The 15,786-nt window shown below is 36.3% G+C and overlaps 1 non-coding gene across 1 annotated transcript; it reads left to right on the forward strand.

Moving 5' to 3' along the window:
* The first annotated feature begins 2,044 nt into the window (after positions 1-2,044).
* Positions 2,045-2,149, forward strand: LOC141698746 (small nucleolar RNA R71). The gene has a single exon (XR_012565250.1). It is a non-coding gene; the product is annotated as a small nucleolar RNA R71 (small nucleolar RNA).
* Positions 2,150-15,786: the final 13,637 nt, after the last annotated feature.

The following is a 15,786-nucleotide window of genomic DNA, read 5'->3' on the forward strand; positions in this document are numbered from 1 at the left end:
TGCTACCTTCCTCTAGCAGAATTTTATGTATACAGTAAGAAGGGTTGATTCCCTTAATATCTGCTATAGTTCATCCAATTGCCGACTTAAAATCTCTCAAAATCCTCAAGAGCTGGTCCTCCTCACTACCTGAAAGGTTAGATGTAATAATAATAGGTAGAGTAGATGCATCACCGGAATACGCATTCCTCAAATGCTCAGGAAACGGCTTAAGCTCAAGAGTGGGAGCTTCATCAATAGATGGCTTGAGGCGTTTAGGAGCTTTATCCAATTCCTCATTTCCAAGAGATTCAAAAGGCATATCAATCTTTCTCTTCTAGGGAGAAGTATTCAAATACTGCAATTGCTCTTCACATTCATCATCTTCACTATCTGAATTTCCTAACAAGGCTTTTTCTAAGGCATTAGACCTTAGCAATTGATCAAGTTCCGATGTGACCACCGAATCGACCAACTTCGCTTTGAAGCACTCCTCGGTATCAGTAGGAAATTTCATAGCATTGAACACATTAAAAGTCACATCCTGATCCAGCACTCGCATTTTGAGCTCACCCTTTTGCACAATAATCAAGCTTCGGCCAGTCACCAAGAAAGGTCTCCCCAAGATTATGGGAATCTTCTTATCCTCCTTGAAATCAAGAATAATGAAATCAGCAGGTAAGAAGAGTTTATCCACCTTGACCAAGACATCCTCCACAATACCTCGCGGGTATGTAATAGAACGATCGGCCAACTGCAGAGTCATGTATGTAGGCTTTGGATCAGGTAAATCCAACTTTTTGAAGATTGACAAGGGCATCAGATTGATGCTAGCTCCCAAGTCACATAAACATATGTCAAATGACACTTTTCCAATAGTACATGGAATAGTGAAGCTTCCTGGATCTTTAAGCTTTGGAGGCAACTTCTGTTGCAGCACAGCACTGCATTCCTCCGTGAGAGCGAAAGTCTCTAAATCATCTAGCTTCAACTTCCGAGATAGAATACCTTTCATAAACTTTGCATAACTAGGCATCTGCTCGAGAGCCTCGGCAAAGGTATATTGATATAAAGTTTCTTGAACACCTCCAGAAACTTCTCAAATTGCTTGTCCAGCTTTTTCTTCTGCAGCCTCTTGGGAAAAGGCGGTGGAGGATAGATCTGCTTCTCCCCTGTATTACCCTCAGGCGGAGTGTGCTCAACAGTAGTCTTTCTTGGTTCCACTTCTTTATCCTACTGCTCTACTTCTTTCTCAGCCACAGCTTCTTCAGTCAACTCTTGAGTTTGTTCGGGATTCGCAACCTTCCCAGACCTCAAAGTAATTGCCTTTACCTGCTGCTTAGCTTCCTTCTTTCCTGGCACTTCATTGTCACTAGGCAATGTACCAGGTTGACGATTTAGCAAGGCATTGGCAATTTGCCCAATTTGATTTTCCAAGGTCTTGATATAAATAGCTTGACTCTTGCACATAAGCTTCAACTCCTCTAATTCGGATTTTTCATTAGCTGGTTGTATCTGGAGCTGTTGCTTTGGCACATATTGTGGTTGCTAAAAACCAGGGGGGTTGTACTGCTTAGCTGAATACAGCTGATAAGGTTGTTGAACCGTATTCTGAGCATTGCTCCAGCTGAAATTAGGATGATTGCGGTTGTTGGGATGATAAGTGGCTGGCACTGGTTGCTGCGATCGCTGGAAGTTGCTCACATATTGAGCTGATTCATTAGAAATTGCATACTGATCAGTCTCATGGGCACCAGCACATAGCTCACAAACACTAGTGATTTGATTAACTCCATAATTAGCCAAAGTGTCCACCTTCATCGTCAAAGCCTTAAGTTGGGTAGAGATAGCAGTTGCTGCGTCCAACTCCAAAATTCCTGCTACCTTTCCATGAGTAAGTCTCTGTGCAGGATTCTGGTACTCATTAGCAGCCATTAGTTCAATAAGTTGATAAGCTTCATCATAGCTTTTAGCCCACAAGGCTCCTCCTGATACTGCATCAAGCATGGGTCTAGACATAGCACCCAATCCATTGTATAAACAGTTAATGATCATCCAATCAGGCATGCCATGGTGTGGGCACTTTCTTAGCATCTCCTTATATTAATCCCAAGCCTCACAGAGATTCTCCATTTTGCTGAGCAAACTGAGTAAGAGCATTCCTGATTGCAGCAGTCTTCGCCATAGGGAAGAATTTAGTGAGAAACTTTTACGCAAATCCTCCCAAGTGGTGATAGACCCTGCTGGTAGAGAATGTAACCAACACTTCGCTTTGTCTCTCAAAGAGAATGGGAATAATCACAGCTTAATGGTATCTTCAGTCACATCATTGAATTTGAAAGTGTCACAAATCTCGATGAAATCCCTGATGTGCATGTTTGAGTCTTCAGTAGGATTACCCCCAAACTGAACTGAGTTCTGTATCATCTGAATTGTGCTTGACTTGATCTCAAACGTGTTAGCCCTGATGGTCGGTCTGATGATGCTTGACTGAATGTCATTAATCTTAGGCTGAGAATAGTCCATCAAAGCCTTCGGATTTTCTGGTTGATCCCCCATCTCAACTAATGCTGGTTCTTCAACTTTCTCTTCTTCTTCCTCAAAAACTTCTATACGAACTACCACAAGTTCTTCCTCGGCTTTATCCAGAGTTCTCTTATGAGTACGCGAACGCGTATGCATACACCCTCGCTAGAGTACCTGAAACCACACAAGGAACAAATAAGTAACAGTGTCCAAGTCAATGAACTTTAACGACCATTGATGGAAAGCACTTAAACAAATAAATTAACACTACAGTCCCCGACAACGGCGCCAAAAACTTGTTAGTCACTAAACACGCGCTAATATTACATGCAAGTATATGAGTTCGCAAGTAGTATATAATCTTTTCTAGTTCGTTCCCACAGAGACTGTATTGGTTAACTATCTAATTTATGCACCTAAGCACCAATGTATGGTTATTATCCAATGCTAAGACGATAACAAATTGAGGTTGTTTATAACTAAGAATTATACTAGCAATTATAACTACGAGAATAAGATTGACTGAATTGATATATATGACAAACAAGGCATTTTAACTTCATTAAATACTTCATTCAATAGCCTTATTATTCTTAACCTTAGCATGCAATGGTGATGACACTAACCAGACAACACGAAACTGATAAATGCCAACTTTCGTTGCACGAGTACCATTCTACCAAACATCCACAAAAGAGATTGAATCTGAATAGGCACCAATTATATTGAGACCCTATATGTCTTTAGAATTTGACAACATAATGGTTAAAGCACAAGTTATCTATCTTGATTACATAGGGCAAGTAAGATGGTTAAAATTACCTACGAATCATGTATAACAATGACATGAACCTATGCTAGCATGGCAAGTTCTAAATCTTTAAATTCACTTTCACTTCATTAAGAATTAACACACTATCTTATAAGTTCGCGACGTTCATAAGACGAATAAGCACAACCAGTACTAGGATATCATACAATCACCACATACTAAGGCATACAAATAATTTAACTAAAGAAATCCATAAGTAAATCCGCTAAAATCCCACGATAACGATTAGCCCATAATCGGACTCATCATCAACGTGGGTTCCGATGAAAACATGATATAATAAACGTAATCTTTATATGAATAAATAAAACGAAGTACAAACGAGAGTATAGGTTCAACAACATAAGAAATAAGCATCCAAATTACAACTAAAACAAAGATTCACAATAATAAACTAGATCATCTTCGCCTATGTTGAATTGTGCCAGAAGGTCTCTTGTCGTCTTCTCCTTGCGCTTAGGTCCGTCTCTGACTTCTTGTTATTAAAAATGACCTAAGATATGTTTATATAGCAGTCCATGCATCCCAGGAGTCCAGAAATTCGAATTATAAAAGAATTAGGATTTTTGTATCCTGACACGGCGCGACCGCGCGCTTCAACAGCGCGTGCGCGCCGACTTCCTGCTTCACGGCGCGGCTGCGCGCTATCACAGCGCGGGCGCGCCAACCTTCTGCCAGAAATTATTATTTCTTCTCCTTTATTCCCTGCAGCTTCGAGACAATCCTTCAAGCTTTTACTTGCACACATCCTAAATACCATATTAGCATTAAAACCATGTTAATTCACCTGATTCACGAAGTAAAGCCTGAAATGCAAAAACACTTGAAAACACGTTAAAACACAAATAACTTGAGTACAAATATAGCAACTCAAAGCTTATTAGAGCATAAATAAGTGTCATAAATGCCACTTAATAATAAGTGCATACATTACATAGTCAATCAAAGCCAGTCTATGTGGGAATGAACTAGAAATAATTATATATTACTTGCGAACGCGTATACTTGCGTAAATTATTAGCGCGTTTTTAGCCCTAACAACTTTTTGGCGCCGCTGCCGGGGACTGCAGTGTTAACTTTTAGTTTATGTGTTTGTCATCAGTAATCATTAAAGTTCATTGACTCGGACATTGTTACTTACCTACTCTTTTTCTTGTCATGCTTCAGGTAATCTAGCGATCGTTTATGCAAACGCGTTCGCGAATTCGTAGGAGAATTCTGGATAAAGACGAGGAAGAAGTTGTAGAGGAGCGAAGAGAATATTTTGAGGATGAAGAGAAAGTAGTAGAAGAAGAGAAAATCGAAGAACCGCCTTTATTAGAGATGGGAGATCAAGCAGATAATACTAAGGCGTTGATGGACTATTCTAAGACTAAGATCAATGATATTCAGTCAATTATCATCAGGCCATCCATCGCGGATAACACTTTTGAGATCAAGTCGAGCATGATTCAGATGATACAGAATTCAGTAATTGAGCAAGCAGATAATACTGAGGCTATTAGGACGGTGATTGAGCAGCTCGTGAGGAAGCCTAGGTAGGACACTTGGAATGATAAGACTCCAGAGGACTCTGATATGGATCTTATTATTGCTACACTATGCATGTATGACACTCACTGGAAGATCAAGAGGGGCACTACTGAGTATTCTATGTTCTCGGCTTCTAGCATGAACAGGTTTGCCCGTGCATGGAACGCGTTTATTTGTGCTAATATCATGCAATCTTCTCATGTGCATGAGATTACTGTAGAGCATGCACGGCTATTATGGGGCATTCTTCAGGGAGATTATGTGGATCTTGGGATAATAATTTATCAGGGTATTCTGAAGTTAGGGGGAGTACCACAGGGTCTACACCGTATGCATCCGTTGTGACGAAGTTGTGCGTGGCAGTTGGTGTTCATTGGCTAGCACACGAGCAGTTGCAGATCTCGAGTGCTCCTATTGACAACACTACTTTGGCTGTGATGCAAGAGTGGGATGGAAGAAAGCCCGATCTGAAGGGGCTTGGTTATATTTTTGACCATCTACCTGGTGGGAGGCCAGCTGTTGGGGCCACTCAGGCGAGCAGGACTGCTTGGAGATCTCAGCTAGGAGATGCGGGGCCATCGCAGCAGGCACATGAGGAGGAGGAAGGATCTGATGTTGGAGCAGGCATGAGCATTGCACAGTACAGGCGTCTGGCTAAGAGGATGGATGCGATGTATGACATCCACAACAGGTTTGCACGTGATCTCATCCAGGCATTGGAGATAGCTTTCAGAGCCACTGGTGTTGACATCCAGTGGCCATTATTTGGTGAGGATTCCGTGTATCCACCTACGGACACACCTGACACTCCACTCGTTGAGGGTGAGGAGCCTGATTCTGATTAGGTATACCTGATTCCTTACTATTACCTTCACTGAGGACAGTGAATATTTTAAGTTCTGGGTAGTAGTTGAAGGAATATATTTTGTGTGAGTCGCATATAGTTTACGTATTCATGATAGTTTAGTTCATATAGTTACATTTTGCCATGTAGTTTTTTTTATTTTTGGTAGTTTTTATGTTAATTTTTTCATATAGTTCATGCATTTGCATTATAACATGATCCCATTTATGATTTTTCCGATTGACTTGTGATTTTGATGCTAGTGTAGTGATGTCGTATTTAGAGATGTTGAGTCATATTAAGTTGATTTGCATGCTAGAGACACTTGTATTTCACTAACTCTTATAGATTGCTTAAGTGCTAGATCATGATTATGGTTTGTTTGTTTGTCGAGGTTTAATCGCTTGTTTATATTTAAAATTTGAGGATATTCTCTTAATAATGAAATAACATGGATTTTTATAAATTGGAGAAAAATTGGATTTCATTGCTAGTTGTTGTGGCTAGGTGTCAAATGGCTAGTAGCTGGCTCATATTTATATGAATAGTCTACGGTTGAATGAGATGGATCGAAACGCACTCGTTCCATAAAGTGTGAAAAAAAGAGAAAAAAAAAGATAAGTGTTATGTATAATTGATCACGAGTGGGCTCTTTATTACTCGAGTTGTTAAGTTCTTTGGGGACTTTGTGCCTAGTGACCTAAGGCTTTTATAGTCTGGGATCCGCTAACCTAACGCTCGCTACATGGGTACTATTGTATAAGTCTTTTGTGGACCTCACTCATTGCACGATCAAATAAGCATATGTGTTATTTTGTTTGAATAAAAGCATGAATCCATATAAAACTCCAATATAAGAATTGAAGTGTTATAGGTTATTTTAAGTCTAGTTTTTTATTTTATTTATAACCTTGCGATTTCCTTGATGAGTAGTGAGTCATGATTATTGATCTAGTTACGATATTATATCTGTAAGCAGTTGCACACACGCACGTCTCTAGTTTGTAAGTTGATTTTTATGGTTTGATTGATCTTTATGCAAGTAACCGCATTTATTGAGATGTCGCTTGTTGATTGGTTTATTTATTCTATTGGGATCTTTGCATTCATGTAGTTGCATTCATGCATTTTTGTTTCTTGTTCTTTGAGTCTGTTTATGCTTGAAGACAAACATCAATTCAAGTTTGGGGGTATGTTGAATGGCATTTATGACACTTATAATGCTCTATTAAGCTTTGAATTGATGCATTTGTACTCAAGTTGTTGGTGTTTTAATGTGTTTTCTAGTTTTTTTGCATTTCAGGCATTATTCTAAGAATCAGGTGAATTAGCATTATTTTGGTGCTAATATGGTGTTAGGATGGTGTCCAAAGATTAAAGCCCGGGAAGCCAACTCAATTGCAGCAGGAATTAAAGAAAATCAGAAGGTTTTCCAGAAGCACGGCGCGCCCGTACAAGTCTAGCGCGTGGCCACACCCATTTGTCACAAAGCCACCACGCCCACGCTGATGAAGCGCGCGGCCGCGCCAGGTCGGGATCCCAGAATCCTGATTTTACTTGATTTATAATTGAAGGACTTTTATCTTGCATGGGCTGCTATATATACTTAATTAAAGGACGTTTGCTAAAGAGGGACGTACGAGAGACGTACCAGAGCACAAGGAGAGCTGTAAGAAGACCGTGTTAGCACGATTCAACTAAAAACAGAGAAGATGTTATTTTTACTTATGAATCTTTGTTCTAAGTTGTAACTTGGATGCTAGTTTTCTTATTCGTGAACCTTACTCTTGTTTCATACTTGGTTTTGTTATTTATTCAGTATAAAGACTACGTTTATTATACCATGCTTTCATCAGAACCCACGTTGATGATGAGTCTAATTATGGGCTAATTGTTATCATGGGGTTCTAGCGGATTTACTTATGGATTTCTTTAGTTAAATTGTTTTGATGCCTTAGTGTGTGGTGATTGTATGATAACCTAGTATTGGTTGTGCTTATTCGTCTTATGAGAGTCGCGAACTTAAAGATTGCGTGTTAATCTTTAATGAAGCGATAGTGAATTTAAGGATTTAGAACTTGCCATGCTAGCATAGGTTCATGTGTTATTGTTATGCATGATTTGTAGGTAATTTTAACCATCTTACTTGCCCTGTGTAATCATGATAGATAGCTTGTGCTTTAAACCTTTATGTTGTCAAATTCTATTGACATATAGGGTCTTAATATAATTGGGGTCTATTCAGCTTGTATCTCTTTTGTGGATGTCTGGTAGTATGTTATTCGTGTAACGAAAGTTGGCGTTTAGCAGTTTCGTGTTATCTGATTAGTGTTATCACCATTACATGCTAAGGTTAAGAACAATAAGGCTATTGAATGAAGTATTTAATGAAGTTAAAATCTCATGTTTGTCTCATATAATATACAACTCTCTTTACTCTCTTAGTTATAATTGTTAGTTTAATTCGTAGTATAATCAACCTCAAATTTGTTATCGTCTTAGCATTGGATAATAACCATATCATCGGTGCATAAGTGCATAAATTACATAGTTAACCAAAGCCAGTCTATGTGGGATCGAAGTAGAAATAATTCTATATTACTTGCAAATACGTATACTTGCGTGAATTATTAGTGCGTGTTTAGCCCTAACAATACACACAGCTGCTTAGAAGTAAAACTTACAACTTAGAACTTGAGAGTGTTTCTAGAGATACGACCTGTTTCCTCTACTTGTTCTTGTTGATTTCATTTTTCTAAGTTACTTGCTACACTTGATTTACATATCACCAAGTTACATGTGCAATAAGACAAATAATATTCCTATCATCTAGGTCCATTCACATGTTTTTTCATTTCTCTGTCCAGTGCAATCCAAGTTAGATACATCATCTTTGAACAAGGTTGTCTTGAATGGAAATGGGAATGCTTCATTTTCTTCTAACACCTGCAATCAGGCTGCCACATTTCTTTTGTGCACTATCAACCCATGTGACTCTGTCAGCTTCTGTCAAGTCCCTTTCAACTGTCATCATGTTGATTATCCGTTGAGGCTTTATAGGTGTTATTCGTTGAAGCTTTCTTGATATTATCCGTTGATAACTTTATCTTTTATCCGTTGAAACTTGCAGAGTCATCCGTTGAAGCTTTGTAGATTAGAAGTTGAACTTGTTTCCATAGCAGTTGATACTCTTTTACTTTTATAAAATTACAAGGGATTTTATATTAATAATTAACCCACCTCTTTTGTATATCTTGCTAGTAGTCAACATGACTTAGAAATAAATAAAATTCTCAAATCCCCCAGCTACTCTAGCATACAGAATGTGCTACATACTTATTCGTATAAGCTACTCTTTCAACGGATAGATAATTATGGTCATCCATTGAAAGCTACCAAAGACACTTAATAAATCTAATTAAGATGTTTTGGTGAATTATTATCAAGACTATAACATATTCCTAACAGTTAGAGATGACATAATTCAGATAATGAAAATGGTAGAAAATTATAGTTCGCCTTTTTAATCTAGTTTAACCCTAGATTATGACTTGCTTCACTTTATTAATCTTAACACGAATTCACGTACTGAGAATACATATATAACCCATACTAGACGAACCCTAATCAATCTGTAAGCTCACCCGACCCAAATTCAACTAACTTACTGAAGGCACCAATCACAAAGTTGTTACACTTTACTAAAACCCAGTTATCTTAAACCATCATATTTATCATGATTTATGTTCCTATTCCCGGTGGAGCACAACAAAACCCATGTCATAAACTTGTCACCATAACTTTATAAATAACTATACAAAACAACTGATTTTTGACATATTCTCAAAAAAAAACCCTCTTATAATTTGAAACCACTTATATTTAGGTAAATCTTGAAACTAATAATCTGAATTATTTGTATTAGATTTTAATTATATAAATTTATCAAAAATTAACTTCTAATTAATCAAAAAATTTAAGGTAAAAATATTAACTTATTAGAAATATGAGTTATTAAGTTAATACAAATTAACTTATTATTTTTTTTGTTTTACCTCAGAAAAGTGAAAAGAAGTTAGATAGTTTCAAGTTAATTCAGATGTACAAAAATTAAAAAAAACAGCCATTAATATCACTTGAAGCGGCTTAAGGGTAGCCATTTGAAATGGCGAACGAAGCCCCATCAATAACCCTAACAACGTATTGTACGAAAACTTTACGTTTAGTCAGGTAATAGAGCATAAGTGACTGCAGTGACAAGTGAAGGATTTAAGATTGAAGCCTGACACGAAATGATTCTATAGACTTGCGATCTATGAAAAATCTCGCTAATTAAATTTAAAAAAATACTAAAATATGGGTGAATGTTCACCATTTTTTTACAAGATATGAATTTAACCAACATAATTAAGTAGCATCGAGTTTAAATTTTTAACAAACTTTGACATATTGATTAAAAATTCTAAATCTGGTTATATTAATGCACATTATGAACTTCAAACTTGAATAATCTTCATAATACGATTTTGTTATAATATAATAATAAAATATTACCCCGCCATCCCCTGAATTTTATAACTGCTCTTTTTTTCTTTACAAGTAACTTATCTCCTTCTAAATAAAAAAAAATTTGCGTCTTAGTAGTTGAGATTCACGTATGTGAACATGACTACAACCTCAAATAACAAAAAATAAAATATTAGTGTAATAACGAAATAATAGTCTATATGTTATTCATATTTTAAATACAAATTTTTTTGACAAGCAAGTCTAACTCTATTATTTTTCAATGCTAATATTCAGCTTTAGAGTCACCAAACTATACTGAAATCAGAAAGTCTTGGAACCACAAGTTTTTGATATATCACCTTTTCAGTGTCACCTTCTTTATCATGTCCATTTGTTTGAGTAGTTTTTTCACACTCTGGTCGTGTCTCCATTAATCCTACTATATTTGAGGATAACTCTTGCATCATGAGTAAGATCTTCATTAGGTTGTAGATTGTTCTCAACTGATTTAGGACTAGGGTCTTAGTGAGGAATAACAGGAGTTTCATGTCCCTTCATAAAATGTTTATTAGGGATCTTCTTACATAAAGCGCTTTTACATTTCCTATGCTCGGTCGCTGATTTAACTGGAGGCTTACCCTTAAAGAGCAACTTTTTAGTGTCGCATTCTCTAACATTATAATTTATTCTAGTAGTTGTATTAATCCTTTTCTTAGGAGCTGCTTCAACTTCTTTTGAAATCAGTTTTGTATGCTGAACTTCATACCAGCAGCTAATATATATTGCCATTCTTACCCACCACTTTTTTTCCCTTAATATGAACATATTTTGAACCTCATCTTTTAACTGTAAGTGATGTAAAAGTTACAGAAAAATTTTGCAAAATAAATAATCTGATATGTTCCAAGATTCATATACTTAATACATAATAGTTTCTTAATAATGCTCCCAAACATAATACACCACACACACACGACTTAACAAAAAGAATTATACAATTTGTTAACAAAGCTAACTGATAGTCTTAAAATAACAAAAAATACTAAAATATTTTTGGAAAAGAAAAATAGGAAGAAAGGCACGAGCTTCCCTTTTCCAACATTATCTACCATAGAACTAGTCCGTCTTTTTAAAATGTATTTCGGTAGTGCCCTTTTTGACCAGGCGAGTTACAGTTTCTTTTTTGTCTCAAATCTTGAGTATCCAACATTTTGGTAGGTATAAGTGATGCAATTTTTGGTATGCCTTTAGTCTTGCATTTGGCAGGATCACGAATAGTAAAATTTAAGATTCCTGTTTGAAAACATTCTCCTGTAATATTTGGTACAACATTTTCGCTCAATATTGGTGATATTTGTATCTTTCAGTCTCTTCAATATTTTTTCACCAGTTTTGTGTTCCTTGCTCTAGTGCTTCATATCGGTCTCTCTTGAAAATTGCTTTTTCATATAGTCAGTTAACATCACCGCATAGTATTGAGGCTTCTAGTGATGTTACCACGTTTGAATTTTAAATGTCACTTGATTTAGCTTCACTTTCATTATGGCCGCAACAAGTAGATGTGGATTTATATCTCGCGTTCATAGTCCATCTTGGTAAAACATATTATCTGACATAAGCTTTAAGCGTACCTTTGGTTTCAATATGTACAATATATGCTTGCAAGGAATTCCCCATATCTCAAAATTGGCACAAAATCACTTTAAATATTTATTTGAAACATCCACTTTAACAATGTGTGTTCTTCCCTACTCCTTAAACTCTACCTCATAAGTGATCACACCACCTTCTTAACTCCCTTTTTATGTTGGCAGTGCAAAATTTGACTAAATACATCATGAAATATTTTGCAAAAATTTCTATAATAAACTCGACCAGCATGAGCCTTTAAAGAATACATTTCTGTAAAATTAGGAGTTGTTGTCATTGAAACCAAATTTTCTTTCTCTTCGGTGTCACATCGACTTTTGATTGTTTTCTCATACTGCTCAATATATTCAGATAAAGGATTGTTGTTAATAACTTATCTATCAAAAAATGAATTAATGCTTTCACATTTTTAAAAATTTCATACCTCCGATAAAATTTTACAAATTTATGGTTAGTTATAGACTAGTTAGGCTATACAGCACAAAAATTACTTAGCTATAAAAATAAAAAATACCACATCCTATCACTATTATCTACAAAAAAATATATTAAGCACAAGTAAAGATACGTGCAAAGAATAGGTCTTTCAAATACGCCTTCACCGAATGATATTTTTTCATACATATTTTCAATCCATTTCTAGGACTTTTTTTATTCTTTTGAGTCTCTCGATCAACTGCTCTTGACAAATTGGGTTGTATTTCTCACATAACATAAAATTTCTCGGATTCTTCAATAAATTTAGTTTTTTTACACAAGTTATTTAATTTTCATTGAAAGTGGGGCATGCATACTGTAGTGAACGAAAATGTTCAAACTCATGAAGTTCAAGATGCCACTTACAGTATCGATGATGTGTATTTGGAAACATTCTCGCAATTGCATTGCAAATTGTATAATCCTAGTCAGTAATGATTGTCTCAGGTTCTTGATTCCATGTACACTTCAATCACTGGTCAAATAACCAAATAAAGATTTCCTCTAGTTCATCTAAAAGCAATGCACAACCTAGTAAGATAGCTGTCTATGATGGTTAACAATGTGAAAGGTGCAAATGATATTGAGAAGTTATTTATCTTGTATGTGACATCAAAGACTATCACATCATAAAATTTCATGTAAGATTTTTTTTATCTCTAGAATTACACCAAAAAATACTTCTACATTTTTGTGTATCATCAAGTTGAATGACATAATAAAATTCTTAATTTCTTTCTTTCCACTCAAAATTGTTTTGTATAAAATCATGCACTCCATACCAATTTCTTCCTTCAAATTATCATAACATTATTGATGTATGATAATGTTTGTACCAATACTATTTGTAATATTAATAATCTGAGAAATCTCGGCAGGTATAACTTCACAACTACGATAATTTTTCATTAGTTTCTTGCAAGTAAGTTCTTGAAGAGACCAATTATAGGACTGTAATTTCTTTTTCTTATTGGACTCTTCAGTAAGTAGTGTGAATGATTATTATACTAAATTTTTTTATCTCCCAAGACCCACTTTTATTTAGAACAGTTTTCGTAGAAATTTTACATCAACATCTTTGTCATTGTTCTCCTCTTTTTTTCTAAAACCTTCCCTCTTGCACAAAAAAGTTCTTTTTGTAATAATATCACTATTTCTATACTTGAATGTGAAGTATTGTCTAATCACAAATTCCTCAAAGTAAAATGAATTTAGAAATTGTATGATTCTTCGTTGGTCTAAAATTGTATACTCTCACGAGGCACATGTGATGCTTTTGCACTAGAACGAACACTGAAATCAACAATCATGAATATCTTGTAAATTATTTGATATGAGTCTCCTGATAACCAGCCATCTCTTTATGAATTAATAAATAAGAATTATATCACTTATATTGTGTATATAGAAGTTACGTATATAAATTATGTATAAAATGGAAGGATAATCATGAGGATAGTGAATAAAACCTAGGTTGTTGGTTTTTAAGAAAAACTCTGCATGCATGCTGTGTAGTTTTAACCTAACATAAGTAAATTGTTGTATTAGGTTAATATTATATCTTTTTTCTTTTTTAAAAAAATCTCAAATAAATAATTATTATTAATAAATGAAATCATATTTTATTTGATCGTAAAAATACCAAAGTACCTTGTACTCACCATATAATTATTATTTTAATCCCTATATAGTTATTTCTAAATTATATTATTAATTAAATCATAGCTATCAACACGAATTATATTCTTCATGGACTTTATCTTCTTTTAAAATTAAATTAAAAGATATAAATTTATTTTTAAATTGAAAGATATCTATTTACTTTTAAATTAATTTTTTGTAAAAGTAATTTATAAAATGAATATAAATTTAATTAAGTTCAATTTTCTACTATTTTCAGTGATAGTGGTGTCGGTTGGATTGCTCGAGAAACTTTTGTAATCATTTTTATTATAAATAATATTTATATTATATCTGTTAAGCAATCTGAAAACAAAAGGACTATTTGTTTAGCTCGGTTTTTGTTTCACAAACAGGTTGTAGTTGTTGATAACTCTGGTGAGCGGGCGGCTCCGTCCGACGCCGTTCCTGGACCTTCTGGGTGTAAATGAGGTGTAGCTGCTGGTTGGGTATCTGCAAAACAACACCGGAAGGGGGGTTGGGCTCCCACGGCGCCTCCGGTGTAAGAATAAGAATAAGGCTTTGGAGAAGATGAAGATGTATATATGTAATAGAAAGGTCATTGTGTGTATATGTGGATGTAAGAGTTTGAGTATGTAAGAGTGTGAATGTTTTTCTAACCTTTAAACCCTTCATCTTTCGGGGGTATATATAGCCCCAAGCTAGGGTTTAGGGGTTGTTACCTCTAGATTAGGGTTGTTGGTTCTTGGGGGCGGAGGACGCCTGGCTTGGGTGGATTGCTTACACGTGTCCAGGGAAGGACCACATTCAGAGTGTCCTAACGGCCTTCTGACATGCGTTGTGCTTGTCTGGTATGTTGGTTGTTGATAGTTGTCATCGTCACGTGCCCATGTACCATTCCTTGGCGGGTTGTGGAGTGTGCATGTGTTTACTGGGACCCCCCTCATTGTGACCTTAGTCCTGGTCCGGATCCAGGTAGGCAGGTGATCCAGGTCATGGGTTGGACCCTGGTAGGCAGGTGATCCAGGTCATGGGCTGGACCCTGGTCAGGAGATGATCTGGGTCATGGGTTGGCCCCAGGCCCGGTCTCTCCACTTGATTGCTCTGGGAGAGGGGGGTCTTGGTCCGTCGGTTGAGCCTGGTATTCTTTAAATCCAGGTTGGATCCTAGCCAGGTCGTTTATACCCTATCATTCCCCCCACTCCCTTCTGCAGACTTTCTAGATGAGGGAGTAGAGTATTGCCGCATAGCTGTTATTTTAGGAGAAAAATTTCTGCTCCTGGTTCCCCCCAATCCGGATCTGGTATAGTAGACGCCAATCTGGATTAAGGTATATGAGTTGATGCTTTAGAAAATTTTCTTCTCCTGGTTGCCCCCCAATCCGGATCCGGTGGAGTATATACCAATCCGGATTAAGGTATTTCGAAGTTGCTGCCTTGAGAAAAATTTCTGCTCCTGGTTTCCCCCCAATCCGGATCTGGTGTAGTAGACGCCAATCCGGATTAAGGTATATGAGTTGATGATTTAGAAAAATTTCTGCTCCTAGTTGTCCCCCAATCCGGATTAAGGTGGAAGAATTTTGCTGCTTTGGAAAAAATTTCTTCTCCTCGTTGCCCCCTAATCCGGATCTGGGGTAGTAGATGGCAGTCCGGATTAAGGTAGAAGAATTCTGCTTTGAAAAAATTTCTGCTCCCTGAAGACCATCGATCCGAATCCGTTAGGATCAGGATAGGTCTTACTGATCCGGGTCGAAGGGTTTTAATCCTGAAAAATTTGGGAATTTCAATCGGTTTTG

The sequence above is a fragment of the Apium graveolens genome, chromosome 11 (assembly GCF_009905375.1).
Source record: "Apium graveolens cultivar Ventura chromosome 11, ASM990537v1, whole genome shotgun sequence".
Taxonomy (NCBI): Eukaryota; Viridiplantae; Streptophyta; class Magnoliopsida; order Apiales; family Apiaceae; genus Apium; species Apium graveolens.